Below are 14,204 nucleotides of genomic sequence, written 5' to 3'. Positions count from 1 at the left end.
CTTTGTATGGGCTATTTTCCTCATTTAAATGAATCAAAATGCTATTATTTATTTTATTTTATAGTACATATTTTTGCATGAAGAAATGCTACTGATGAGTTCTTTACTGCTCAGACATCACAAATCTAAAGAAAAATGGCCTGATTTTGTTTGATTGCTGAGAATATAATCTGCAACAGGTGATCACACCAGATAAATAAAACGCATGTACATGTTATTGAGTGCTTCTGTATTGGCAATGCCGCTGCTGGTATGCCCCTGTTGACCGCTTAAAATGGACCCTATATTAAGTCATATTTGCAGTGGAGCTGAAAGATTTATCTCTGTAGCAGCCATAGCTGAATCAGAACATTCAATATAACATCTCAAAATTAACAATTTTCCCTGCTCGAAACTGCATTCACAACGAACTTTTACGCTTTCATTCCTATGCAGCACCCAGGCCAAACAATCACAAACCTCTTTTCATGTTGGTCGCGGTACGTCAGCTAAAGCCACCCAAAGACAAACATCCCAGGGTGGAAAGAACGAGTTTGTCACGCACAAATAAATCAAAATAACGCTATTTCATTATTTGGAGGTAGGCTATTTTGGATTAAAAAAAAAGTTGTGCTTGTTGTGCTCTCTTAGCTAATATTTCGACGAATGTGATGCAACGTTTCCCCAACAGCAATATTTTTAGTGCATCAAACAATATTGTAAATTGTCACATTACCGCTTTGGAGGATTTTGAGTCTTCAATGGACCTAATTTGTAGAACGTGGGAGGAAGTACAAACATGCAAACGCCATGCAGGAAAGCCAGAGTTTGGATTTGTACAAACAATCTTGGGACTGCGAGGTGCTTGTGCTAACCACTTGTGCCATATAAAAAAAATAAATATTTGAAGCTCACTCATACCCAGTAGTGTTGTTAGACCCAGGGGTGGTTCAGCAGCCTTAAATATACTTAAGCCTCTTAAATAATTTGGCGAATCTGTCAGCATTTCCAACATGTTAATTACAGCCAATAGTTCAAACTCATCACTATTTACAGCTAAGTAATTGGCAAGTTCCTACCCTCCAAAATATTTGGCCAATCACAGCAGAGTTTTTTTTTTTCTTCCATCACTATGTGACCAATGACTGCTATGTGAGGAAGCAAATAAGGATGTAAGCGACGATCAACTACTGGCTTGCACTTGATATTCTGTCGTTTTTGTTGGCGACCGGTAAAAATTCAACTCTTTGGTAATATATCTTTTGGCACTATAACATCAGATCATCTAAACCTGGCGTGGGCAAACTACGACCCGGGGGCCACATGCGACCCGTTAAACGTTTTAATCTGGCCCGCCGAACTTGAAAAAAATTAAACTTGTTAATGTTTTATTTTTTTAATACTGTGGTTTTTCAAAGACATATATATTGTAGTAATGCTTTTGTTCACTTTCATTTCAAATTAATTGTATTTTTTCTTCTCAGATGAGGTGAGGTTACCAAAACATTCCATCCATCTGCTCCTGGTCCGGCCCCTCTGTCAAATTTTAGAACCCATTGTGGCACGCCAATCAAAATGTCTGATCTAAACGTTCTAACCCTAAATGCAATTTACATTGACAAAAACTGTGCTTGGTTATTTGGCTCCCTACTCTTTCACTTGTTTCTTTTGAAGAAATATAATGCAGTATTTCTAGTCAAAATGTTAACATATATAGTTGGCAGCGTCCCCACCACACTCAAGCAACGACAAAGATGACGTAGGAGGGCTTAGGAGGCCAACAGCTGTTAAAAACAAAACTGAGACTGGCCACAGGATTTCAATGCTCATTTGAAAGCTCAACAAAAGCAATTGGAGGGAATATAATCGAGGGACATTTTCTAGCAGAGAACTCGAAAATGTTTCTATGCTTCTCTTGTCAGGCTATGACTGGAATTTGAGCTGGAATAAATTGTTCTATCCTTCATCGTTATTTCTGTTGAATGTTGTAGTTGCGACAACGAAAATGAGATAGTTGTGAGCAAAATAGTCTTTCACAAATGACACATAATTTACTGTTTGAGTTGATTTGTTTGACTTTTTGCTCTGGTTGACCAAAAAAGCTTCTTGCCTCAGCACAAGTCATGTTTCAGAGAGGGAAACTTGTCTTTAAAACTACTTCCACATACTATCTTGGTTCTGAATGTGACTTTACTGTGAATTGTTGTTTGTCTTTGTGCAATTAATGGAAATGTATTTGCGATTTCCATTTTGGATTCTCACGATCTTAAAAACATTACAATCGAATGAAAATGAGTATTGTGCTGAATGGTGTGGTGCATATGCAAATTTCCAATGCTGTGAACGTACCCTGAATGCACCGTGGTGTTGCGTAGCCATTCCGAAGTGTCTTTTAATCTGTTCACTGAGACTGCATTTGGAGTCTACAGTAAAACTGAACACAGAATAAAAAGAAATTACACAAATGTTATATTTAAATATAATAAATGTTTAATTTTATGAACATTGTCAAAGCTAATTAGCATCAACCTCTGGGAGTGACATTCGTTCAAATAAATATTCAGACACCATTACTGCAGAAACACATACACAGGTAACATAATGACCCTCAAAGGTGCATATTCTTCCAAATGTGGAAAAAAAGAGTTATTATTTTTAGAGCTCAGACGCAACATATTTCTTGTAATCTTATTTCATTCAAAGTGCATACTCCATCTATGAATTGTTTGTTCTTGTATTTTAAGGATTCAAGGAATTTCAACACATTAACACACATTTCCACATGATATGGCACGAACAACAATAGTGGTTAGCTCAATAAATCACTCAACTTTTAAAAATACAAATAAAACAACACAATAAGATGAAAATAAATAAATAAAGAAGATGCTTCATCACTGTTTGAATGCATTCAAAGATGCAAGACCGCAAAGGTGTGGATGTTGCAGAATCAAAATGCTTGAGGTAATTTTGTAAACAAAGCCAAAATAGAAAACCTAAAAAAAGAATAGCGTGTTCAAGAATGTGTGCCGTGCAGAGATGAATGGTCTTGGGCTATGGTGGTGGTTTAGAATAATTGTAGTTTCTGTAAATTACAAGTTCTGAAATTAATGAATAATAATTTTAAATAACATTTTTAAATAAATTAAATAATCATAATTATTATTTTTCCAGAATGACCCAGCCCTAATATGTGCCCTCTGATTGGTTGGCGACCAGTTCAGGGTGCGGGTCACTGATGGCGTGGTGGTACACTCGCCTGAGTTGTGTGCTGGCAGTGTGGGTTCAGTTCCCACTCAGTGACGGTGTCTATGTCTGCCCTGTGACTGACTGGCGACCAGTTCAGGGTGTAGTCCGCCTTTCGCCCCCTAGTCAGCTGGGATAGGCTCCAGCACCCTCCCGCGACCCCGTACAGGATAAGCGGTGTGGATAATGACATCACATGACATGACAGTTCAGGGTGCGCCCTGTCTCTTGCCCAAAGTCTGAAAGGATAAACTCCTGCTCGCCTGTGACTCAAGTCAAGATCAGCAGCACAGAAAATAAATGAATGGCCAGCAATTAATTACCCAACATTGAAATGTTTTTTTCTTTTTCAAATGAGTGAAAATAATCAACCATGTACGATAGTGAACCTTTTCTTGGGTTGCAGGGCATATAGTAAATATTGAGAACTGCTGATGAAAATGAATGATAAACATGGTGAACAGACATTATTTTACAGCAAGCATAAATCAGCAAGCCTGTTGCCAAGAAACTGTTTGCCTGGTTGATGATCAATAAAATAACTTGCAACATTTTGCTGACAATTGTCAACCCAATAAAATCAGAAGTAGGGACAATATCGGGTTTGAGTTTGGAAAATGCTCATATACCTGTATAACAACCAGACAGCTTCATTTTGCTTAAAAGAATCAGTTTTAATAATACAAACTAAATTTTTTTATTTGACGTTCTATGTAATGTATCTCTCAGTCCTGCTACTACGTCCTACGCTAAACTGCACAATCAGAGGCAGGAAGCCTTGAATGCACTTTGCATTCCTCCTCAACAGGCTGTCTCAAATCTTTCATGCTACAACGGGAGAATGGAATTTTCACAACAAACTCACAGATTCCTTCCAGCCAAGTTTGTTATGATAATTACGTTTAATATAAACAATTGTCCACCCATCTGTTTTCTATACCAACGTTCTTCATTCTAAAAGCTTGTCCTATCAGGAGCCGATCGCAGCTGACTTCGAGTGGGAGGCGTTGCACTCCTTGGACTTGCCAGCCAATCGGGAGGCAGTCACGAGGCAAACATTCACACTCACACCACCTATGAACAACTTTTAGTCTTCAATCGACTATCATGCATGATTTTTGAATGTGGCTTAATATATCGAGATCTGTTTCGAACTCAATTATAAATTACATACATACTTACATGCATACATTAATTCATACAGTTGTGGTGATACATGCTATGAGGGGGCTAAATTGGCACATAACACCACCGCCTCTGGAAGTTAGCCTGCCTGGTATGCCGACAGCCCGCATAGCCATTATCACTGTTGGATGCCATAATTAACAAAACAGCTTGGGGTCGTTATTTAAATTCCCCCAAAATGTCTTTGAGTGCATCACACTACAGGGGCTACGATGCGACAAGAGACAACTCAAAATTGTCAAATGTAGTGTCGCCTACGTTTGTCTGCAACATGCAGGGTGGAAAAATGAGACGGAGCAAAAAATAATCCAATAATATACATAACACAGTGATGATATTCACCACCGCTTTTACCGTCCGTGCAAATTTGACAACTGAAACACAAGCTCCTCTTACTGAGAACTCACCATCTTTTAAAAGCCTCGTGTTTGCAAGCAGATATTTTGTCAAAATATTTTTTGACCTTTAAATGCTACTGGCTTTATTCATCAAGTGCTACAGATCAGCAGACTTCTGTGCCATTTTAATCTAATAAACTCAAGTGAACTCGCCTGAGTTTTTGACACACCCCATTTAGAGAGCACATCTGTATTGCAGCACACGCACTACTGATTCGTATCATGGAACTACCACTTCAGCTTAAATCAAACACAATTCTTGAGCACTAATGAATGTCGCTTCCAAAAGACAAGACAAGACAAGAAGGGAACTGCTACGTGACATCGCACCAGTTAAAGCCACACCTTCTGGGACTTATAGTATCAGATTTGTATTAACTGGGTAATTGGGATTCAAAATTCTGCCAATTTTCAAATGATAACTAGAGCCCTTGGAATTTGGATTTTTTTTTGGGGAGGGGGGTGATTCTGACATTTGACAGGGTAAAATTCTGATAACCGATTAATCAACCGATTAATTAAAAAAATTACAATGACTGAAATCACTTTTAATTTGTGGTCTCTTAATGCTTACAAGATATGAATTATATTACGGATAAATAGTGTTTCGTGCAAAAACGCAGTCGCCTCCTTATTTCATACAAAGTTTCTCTTTTAGTGTTTATATGTGGGAAAAAAAGAAGCGGCTCAGATGATGGATGGATGTTTGTGTATATCCAAGATAACTTTTAGCTTATTATTGCACAAAATTGGGTTTATTGTTTCCATTCCAAAGAAACAAAAAGACAATAACTGGAGGGTTTGTTTCGTCTAAATGATAATTAGTTGGGAATTGAAGAGTTCCTGACTGTCACCAGCAATTAGGCAAAGTTTTTAATGGTGAATGTGCCCTCAAGACTGCGGTACAACCTTATCATGTAGATGTGCTTTCATTTTCGACTTGTTCCTGACAAAACCTAGACTACCGACAAGTCATACTGTGCAGAGCTGATGTGGAATTTGATATAGCCATGCGGGAGCTCCACTGTGCTCTGATCATACGCGGGAGGGAGTATCAGCGGCCATTCCTCATGCTGCCCTCAGGTAATATTTGTTCATTCCCGGTGAACTTTTCAGTTTCCAACTCCTGAAACTAAAAAAAACAAAAAAAAAACAAGCGTCATCATACAGAGAGCTCATCAAGCACCTTCAGTGTCAAAACAAGATTACGCAACACCTAAATAAGGTCCTTGCTTATCTCATAGCCCATAAATTTTGCTTGAAAAATGAATTGATGAAGTAGCGTCAGAGGAGAAGGGTACTTGATATTTTCACCATCAAAATTCAAGTACATCCACATGCATTTTTTTGTTTTTTACACAAGTGTTAATAAAAGCTTTGAACTTGTACACTAGCTTATCTAACCACGCTTAACTACTCTTGTGATTGCCCGGAGCTTGTTATTTGCCTTTGCCAGAAGAAAAGACATTTGTTTGACAGTGCGAACTGGATAGAGCAATGGGGAGGCGTCCATCCATCCATTACCTAGGCCACTTCTTCTCACGAGGGTCGCGGGTGTCCTGGTGCCTATCCCAGCTATCTCCGGGCAGTAGGCGGGTGACACCCTAAACTGGTGCCATCCAATCGCAGGGCACACAAAGACAAACAACCATCCGCACTCACACCTACCATGCATGTCTTTGCAATGTGAAAGGAAACCGGAGCACCTGGAGAAAACGCCCACACGCACGGGGAGAATATGCAAGCTCCACACAGGATGGCCGGGAACCAAAGTCTGTCAACCTTATCCGTTTGCCAAACCTGCGATCACACCTACAATGCATTCTAGGTTTACTGGCAGCAACAATAAGACAGCACTTACTGTTAAGTGGGCACAGGGCCTGCTTCTCCAAACTTATAACCTGCTGCAGATAGCAAAAGAAAATGAAGACTGGAGTGGGATGATATGACAAGATAAATGTCAAGATTAAGGCACGGTACTTAGAGAGAAAAAAATAAATGAAGAAACTCGACTTCTACTGCTGGAACCATCAGCCATCTTACGGGCAGAATGTCTTGAATTTCTCACATTGATGGCTGTCTTAATTCTGCTGCCTGGTTATAGTATTCCTTGCTCCTAAGAACTGTCGAAAGTTTTCATCATTGAAAATAGTTTTAAAAAGCAAAATAAAAATGTGGCTCTATGGATTTTTGACACGCTGCATGCCGCTTATAACAGAATGAAATGTAACCGCATTTTGCTGCACGTTTTAAACTGGCTTATTAAGTATTGCGCATGGCAACACAAAACATTACCTGGCAGAGGATAGTCTGTACAAAACAAATTTCTTTGTATTTTCTACGAGATTAAGGACACCATTCCTAAAACCGCGTTGAATTCCGCGATTACTGACGTTAACGTTGATAATTGTCTGACAACCTTATCTCATTTAAAAAAAAATACATCTCTAATAAGCCTAAGCAAACTGGTTAGTGCAGCAAAACAGACAACTTGCGTGCTCGACCGGCTTCCTCGTTAAAGAAATGTATACGACCCTAGGACCCTCCAACTTTAATATCAATAATTTATCCCTCACATTGGGCACTGTACCAGCAGCTTTTAAGACTGCTGTTATCCGTCCTCAACTTAAACGACCAAACCTTGACCCAAAGAGTCTCAGTAATTATAAGCCGATTTTGAATCTCCCATTTATTGCGAACATTCTTGAAAAAGTGCAACACCTTAATGACTACATGGCCACTAACGGTCGATTTAAACTTCTTCAGTCAGGATTTAGAGCCAAACATGCAAAGTGACTAAGGATCTCCTAGCTCTAGACTCCAACACTTCTTCAATACTAATCTTAATCGATCTTAGTTCTTTTTATCATCACATACTATTAAAACACCTTGAAAGGTGTGTTGGTATTTCAGGCTTAGCACTTTCTTGGTTTAATTCTTGTACCTTGTAAGTCATGGCAATGCGACTTCTGATTTTTGTCATGTTACATGTGGAGTCCCGTAGGGTTTGGTACTTGGACCTCTATTGTTTAGCATCTGCATGGGTCTGCTTCCTGATATTATACAGACATAGTTTTCACTGTTATGCTCATGATATTATAATAATCCTGGAAAAGAGTTTGTCACGTGCTTATGCCTCAAGTTGTACAGGAATCGAGATCAGGCCGGCCCATGAATAATGAAAATCCGCCTATATATGACACTTGTTGAAATGCATGGGAAAAGAAATACCTGAAATTTTTTTCATAAATCCTTACCATTCAAAATACGATTTCCATGAAAAATGGGGGGCAAAATGAAAAAAACCCTCCAATGGACAAAGAAAATATTTAAAACGTTTTTAAAAATTGAAACCAAAGAAAGAAAAAATCCACGAGTATGTGGGGGGTCGACTCTGTACTCTTCGTTTCTGTTCACGCATCAATTTCTTAACATGAGAGCGCACACACACATACACCGAGCAGTTTGAATTAGCCATGAATTACAGAAAAACATCCTTCGCACCCCATGAAAGGGGTTATTCATTATTTTCATTTTATCCCATTCTTCTCTAAACACCCGATGCTGAGGCGACTTCTTATTTAAAAGAAAAAGCACAGAGAATCTTTTGAGGCGTTCCGACCTGAGTTCTCATGAGGGCAAGCTTTGATTACGAGCATTCTGCATGACGGCGGTTCAAACTCTGAAGTGGAATGGAAATGCACAAGCTCAGTGGCCTTTGAGGTTGCATTGGACATGTACTGAGGAGGGTCAAGCAGGTCAGGTGAATGAGCTGGATTGACACATGGTTCTGAGACCACGCACACACCAACACACGCCATCCTTTGTCTCTGCGGCTGAGCATGCAAAAAAACCACATTTGCCCTTTGAAATGGCCTGACAACACACAAAAAACATTTAACCTTCAGCTCACCCTTTCTTTCAGGGGAGCCTTTGGCTAAAAGGCAGTCTAAATATTTTCACATAGACTCGCTTCACATGATCAAACAGTGAAAACACTGCAGCTACCCTTGTGGAAGATGAAAAGAGAAAGATGCATGGCTTACAAGCTATCTCACCTTATGGATGAAAAGAATCTGTATACTGCACACAATCTATCAGCCTCTTGTCAGGAAGTCTGGGGGGCTTGTCCGCATAGGACCACGAAAAGTGATTTCTATAACACGAGGACACATCTCTATAATATGGTAAAATAATGGAAATGAATGCAGGATCTAATCACTGATGACTCATGATCAGATCATGGAAAGTAATACATAAGCAGAGCGAGACCAAGAGGAAGAAATCAACCCAATCGTTGGATGGATTCTTCAGGGGGCTTTGCCAATTATACAAAAACAAGACGTTATTATCATTCAGCATAACTCATTTCCATTATACTGACTTTGTCTGCAGTTTCTCCCGTTTGTATGCATTCAATGCTCAGCATTATCTTGACTGACATCTTATTGAAATGCATTTAGGTCCTGAAATCTTGGAGAGTTACAGAGTGTTTCAATTTATGCCCTTGAACACCACCACAATAGATTTCAAGTAAAAAAATTGCGATTCATCTATTACAGCCTTTAGGTTCTCAAAAGTAGACCGGACCTTCTCAGGCTACCTAAAGTTTAAAAAGTATGAACAACTATGGTTATACAACGTTTAGGCTTGTATCACTTGGTGTTTTGAGCCCCTGAAAATGGAATTCGTAATTAAATTTGAAAGTCTATGCTTCAATGGCATATCGTTTTTGATTCTGTGGATGTTACTGTATATGAAATGATGTCAGCCAATGCTGCTTTTACTGTACCCTTGGCTTTCAATTCATTTTTATTTTCATGAAATATTCATTTTCTAAGTCTTGACTTGTGTGGTGTATGCAACTCTCGACCCCAAATTTGTCAGTGTATACTGTATCATTGTTAAATGTGTGTTATCGCATTCTTGGATTGCACTTGATTAAATGATCGGGGTAATGAAGAGCATGACGGTTCTTTTGCGTCAACTGAATCAGTTTATGGAAAAGAAGTGTTCAAAAGAATCGTTCGCGCCCCCCTCCAACATGCCTCCCACCTGGGCATTAATTGCAACTAATCACATTTTTCTACTACTATTTTTTGTGAAGCTTTTAACAGGTATTTACTCGAATAATATCTTGTAATTAATGTAAAATCACCGAATATGAAGAGTATTTTGAATCAAAGACTGTTCTCCTAGAATATGATCGAAATGGAGTCATCCTCGCAGGCTTTTTTTCAGGCATTCTCAAAACTTCTACCGTACATTTGGTTCTGGCCTCAAGCACCACACTCCAGCAGTGTCGGTTTGCAATGCCCAGGAGTTACTGGAGGAGGATGTTTTGTTCTGAGATGATGTGCCAAAGATGTACAGCTAAGATGGTAACGTGTTTGAATTTGCAAGATATGCAAATTATTTTTCAAATTATTAACTGAAAAAAAATGCCATTGTGACTCCAGGAACTTTTATTTTTTTAATTGCAAAGGCCATCCAAAAAACATGCATTGTATCGGTTAGCTGTAACTATATGTGCCAGCATGTATTTCTGAGTTGAGCACAGTGATATTATTGTAACAACAGAATAAGATGTGTACTTTATTACACAAGGAATTCATTTAACACAATATGTGAATTTGTTTTGCTGGATAGCTGCAGGAACTGCAGAAGGAGGTCATATGATTTTACAACAATATTGTGCACAAGATTTGTGCTAAGAAACAGCCAGGGAGCAGCATAACAAATATGGGGAAACAAATGCCCCAGTCTGTCGATTTCACAAAAGTACCTGTCAGAAATGTTAGGAGCTTTTAATCAGTCTATTATTTAATTGAATTCCTGAGGCGCATGAGTAGTTTAACTGCAGCATGTTACTGGTGTTCGTGTCACATTTTGTTCAGCTTTATTTCTTCATAGTGACTAGTTCTCATTGTCATGATGTTCTCCATCCTGGGATATATATTGCAGCTGGTGTATTTAAAACAACAACAACCTCAACTATTAACCCATTGGTCTTTTCTTCATCGGGTAAGATACCATCTACATCCAACCACACGCTGTGACTCATTAAAGTGTTGATTTCCATGGTCTCTTCTCTGACCCAATTTTAGGCTAAAATTGGGCCCAGGTGAATTCTTTACTGGTTTTGTCATGTTAAATTGTAAGATTACATTTTGGCATTAATCTGAATAAGGTTTATTAAACTGCCCATTTCCATCCATTATCCGCCGCTTATCCGGGATCGGGTCGCGGAGGCAGGGGAAGCTCAGACTTCCGTCGCCCCATCCACGTCTTCTAGCTCTTCCGGGGGGATCCCCAGGCATTCCCAGGCCAGGAGGGAGACATATTCTCTCCAGCGTGTCCTGGGTCGTCCTCTGGGCCTCTTGCCGGTGGGACATACCTAGGATACCTCACCAAGGAGGCGTCCAGGAGGCATCCTAATCAGATGCCCGAGCCACCTCATCTGGCTCCTCTCAACGCGAAGAAGAAGCGGCTGGATTCTGAGTCCCTCTCGGATGGCCGAGCTTCTCACCCTATCTTTAAGGGAGAGCCCGGACACCCGGCTGAGGAAACTCATTTCGGCCACTTGTATCCCAAATCTTTTTTTTTCCGTCACGACCCACAGCTCGTGACCATAGGTGAGGGTCGGAACGTAAATCGACCGGTAAATCGAGAACATTGGCATTTGGCTCAGCTCTTTCTTCACCACGACCGACCGCATCACAGCAGATGCTGCACCAATCCGCCTGTCGATCTCCCGCTCCAACTCTGCCCATTTCTGCAGCTCAAATACTTGCACTCATTTAAATTAGAAAGGGAAAATTCCATTGATCTGTCAAACTTTTGAAACAGTGTTGTGAAAATGACAGTTATTTCAGCAGTCAATACTGACAACGAACATCTGTGAAAAGGGGGGATGCGTGGAAAACAATAAGCCTAAAGACAATGGGCCTCGTCAAATTCGTTTTTTTTCGTGGTTGTTGTTGCTTAGGAACTTTCTTTTCCTAACCTGTCTGAGCGAGATGAACCGCAAGCACTCAGAAGAAATTTTGTCTGCATTCTAAACATCGTGAGAAAAAGTGCTTTGATGCAACCTTTAAAACCCACTTTTATCACAGATTGCTCCTGGCCAACCTTTACGGAAGAAAAGGGGATATGTAAAACATGCATGTGTTTACTCCAACCAACAGGAAGGCGTTATTTTGACCGGTAATAACTTTCATTTTTGAACCAAAAAAGATTGTTTTTAGCAGTCTTGGTCACATGTTCCTAAACACATGATTAACGCAACTTTGCAGCTATGCCAACCACACCAGTGAAGAATCTCGCTATAAGCTCTCGAGAGCCATCAGCACCAGGAGCCTCGCCTGCGCTGGCCTTAAGTAGTCAGGCAATCACACGTTATTGTTGCGTGTTTTTCCATCCTTTGAGAAGTCACACATTCTTCGGTGCGCTCAAAGTTATGCACACTAATCAGGCTCCTATCAGTATAATACTCATCTTTTGTTATTTTTCATGTCAGATAAAAAAAACTAATATGTGGACTTAAACTGTTTGTGTTTTGTTTTACAGCCTCAAGGTGATGCTTTGTTATCTCATTAATGAGGATCAATACGTTGTAGGTGGCCTCCAGTTAAGGTCATCACTGTCAAAACGTCGAGGTGAGTGTGCTGATTTCAGCATTTTCATACCTGTGTCTGCATCATTTTTATTCTTCACCGACAGAACTAGCGTTGCACATTTACACAGGTGCGCTCCCTCACATCCATGACTAGGGCACACAGTGTCCTCTGCTGTCCACTTTGGAGCAGATGGGAAGTGCTGCATGACTCACCCTGTCTTGTGATACTCGAAGTAGCAGTCGTTGAAGAAAGGGTAAGACTCTGTAGCAGTCTTCAGCTCCGAGCTCTTCTTTTTTTCTTTGTGTGATCCCTGGCCACAAGCCAGCGTTGCCAGTCGTCTTTAAAATAGACTCATCACATGATGCAAAGAAGTCCCTAAAGCATGCAAGGGCAAGTATTATAGCGGCAGTACTTTTCAGATGTTACAGATTAGTCTCTGCGGCTTTGTGGCATACATTTCTAAACATCAATGACACGAGCAAAACATTAGACAAAGTCAATTGAAGTCTCGGCTTGCAGGTGTGTGTGAAATTGATTTAGATTCAACTTCACTTTATTGATAAAATTATGGAGACGCAACACAAAATCAATTGATTCATAGGTTTCTTCAATACGCTACACGCCAAGTGCCCAAGAAGTCTTAAAAACCAAGTGTGACATATATATGAGTCTGTGAGGCTTTGCAACTTGCCTCCTTACTTGAATAACATTTAAGAACGTTAAAATGCTACTTAGCCGAGTCTAAATTGAATATCCCCTCGAGGGATTATTATGATTATAATAATTTAATACTTAAAAAAAATCAACAGTGCAGTTAACAAAGTCTATGTGAGGTAGTTTGAGTCTGCAACTAATGAAATGACTTTCTGCTATTTCTCATGGGAAAGGTTTTGAAATTAAAACAATTTGGGGATTCACTCTGTGTCACAGAACAGATTGTTTGACTTTGGAAGTTCCACTTCATTACAGAATTTGCTCAAGACTTTTTCGACAATCCCATGCTTGCAACTTTCAGACACTTCTTTCTTTTATTTATTTATTTTGTTAGTAGAATTAGCATTAATATTCATCCACAAACATTCGTCCCCACCAAGGCTTGGTGCAGGCAGGGACAAGAGGGGGCTTGGCGCCCTCAAATAAATGTTGTGCCCCCCCTCAAACTAAATCCCCCCCCAAAAATATTTTGCAGATTTTCATGATCTCATGTATCTCTCCTCCGCTCCACTTCTTAATGTCCTAATGTCTCGCTTGCCCCCTCAAATCTAAAAGATATCAAGTTGTTTCTCGTTTCATGTTTCTCAACTCGGAGTATCGGCCTGCTGCCTGCTCGCTGTGCGGGATTGCTGTCTGCAGCAAGCGGAGACACAACTTCCAATCACCCTTCAGTATGCAAATGAGCCAGAGTCAAACTGCAAATCCGAAGCAAATTAATTTTGTTCGGCCCCTTCATGGTATTTTGTGTTGTGATACACTTAATTGCTAATAACAATAAAAAACAAGAGTTAGTATTTTTGGGGGGGAAATCTTTATTTGTTTAGACAACTCCAACAAACAAAATCATATAATCCAATTCTTCTAGTAGCTAAGTTGTCCGCTCCACCCACCGACTGAGTTCGAATTATCTGTGTATGCCGACCCCTTAAGACCCAACTTCTCTTACCTGGCTGATATCTCACATCTTCACTTCTCCACTCCTGCAAAACTTTCAGCAGACTTGTCGCAACCTTGTGTATCTCATTCCCCTCAGGGACTCAGCCTTGTAAGCACGTCACATACA

The 14,204-nt window shown here is 39.9% G+C and overlaps 1 long non-coding RNA gene across 1 annotated transcript in view; it reads left to right on the top strand.

Annotated features, from left to right (window-relative positions):
* LOC148338331 (uncharacterized) overlaps nucleotides 1-12,168 on the top strand; it is a 59,096-nt gene extending 46,928 nt beyond the window's left edge. Inside the window, exons 2-3 of the long non-coding RNA XR_015842777.1 lie at nucleotides 11,924-12,014; nucleotides 12,104-12,168. This is a non-coding gene — a long non-coding RNA (uncharacterized LOC148338331). The remainder of the gene's footprint in view (nucleotides 1-11,923; nucleotides 12,015-12,103) is intronic.
* The last annotated feature ends 2,036 nt before the right edge of the window (nucleotides 12,169-14,204 follow it).

The sequence above is a fragment of the Idiotropiscis lumnitzeri genome, chromosome 4 (genome assembly GCF_059441095.1).
Source record: "Idiotropiscis lumnitzeri isolate Australia: NSW breed Sydney's pygmy pipehorse chromosome 4, RoL_Ilum_1.0, whole genome shotgun sequence".
NCBI lineage: Eukaryota > Metazoa > Chordata > Actinopteri > Syngnathiformes > Syngnathidae > Idiotropiscis > Idiotropiscis lumnitzeri.
This window is presented reverse-complemented; position numbering and strand designations above follow the sequence as displayed.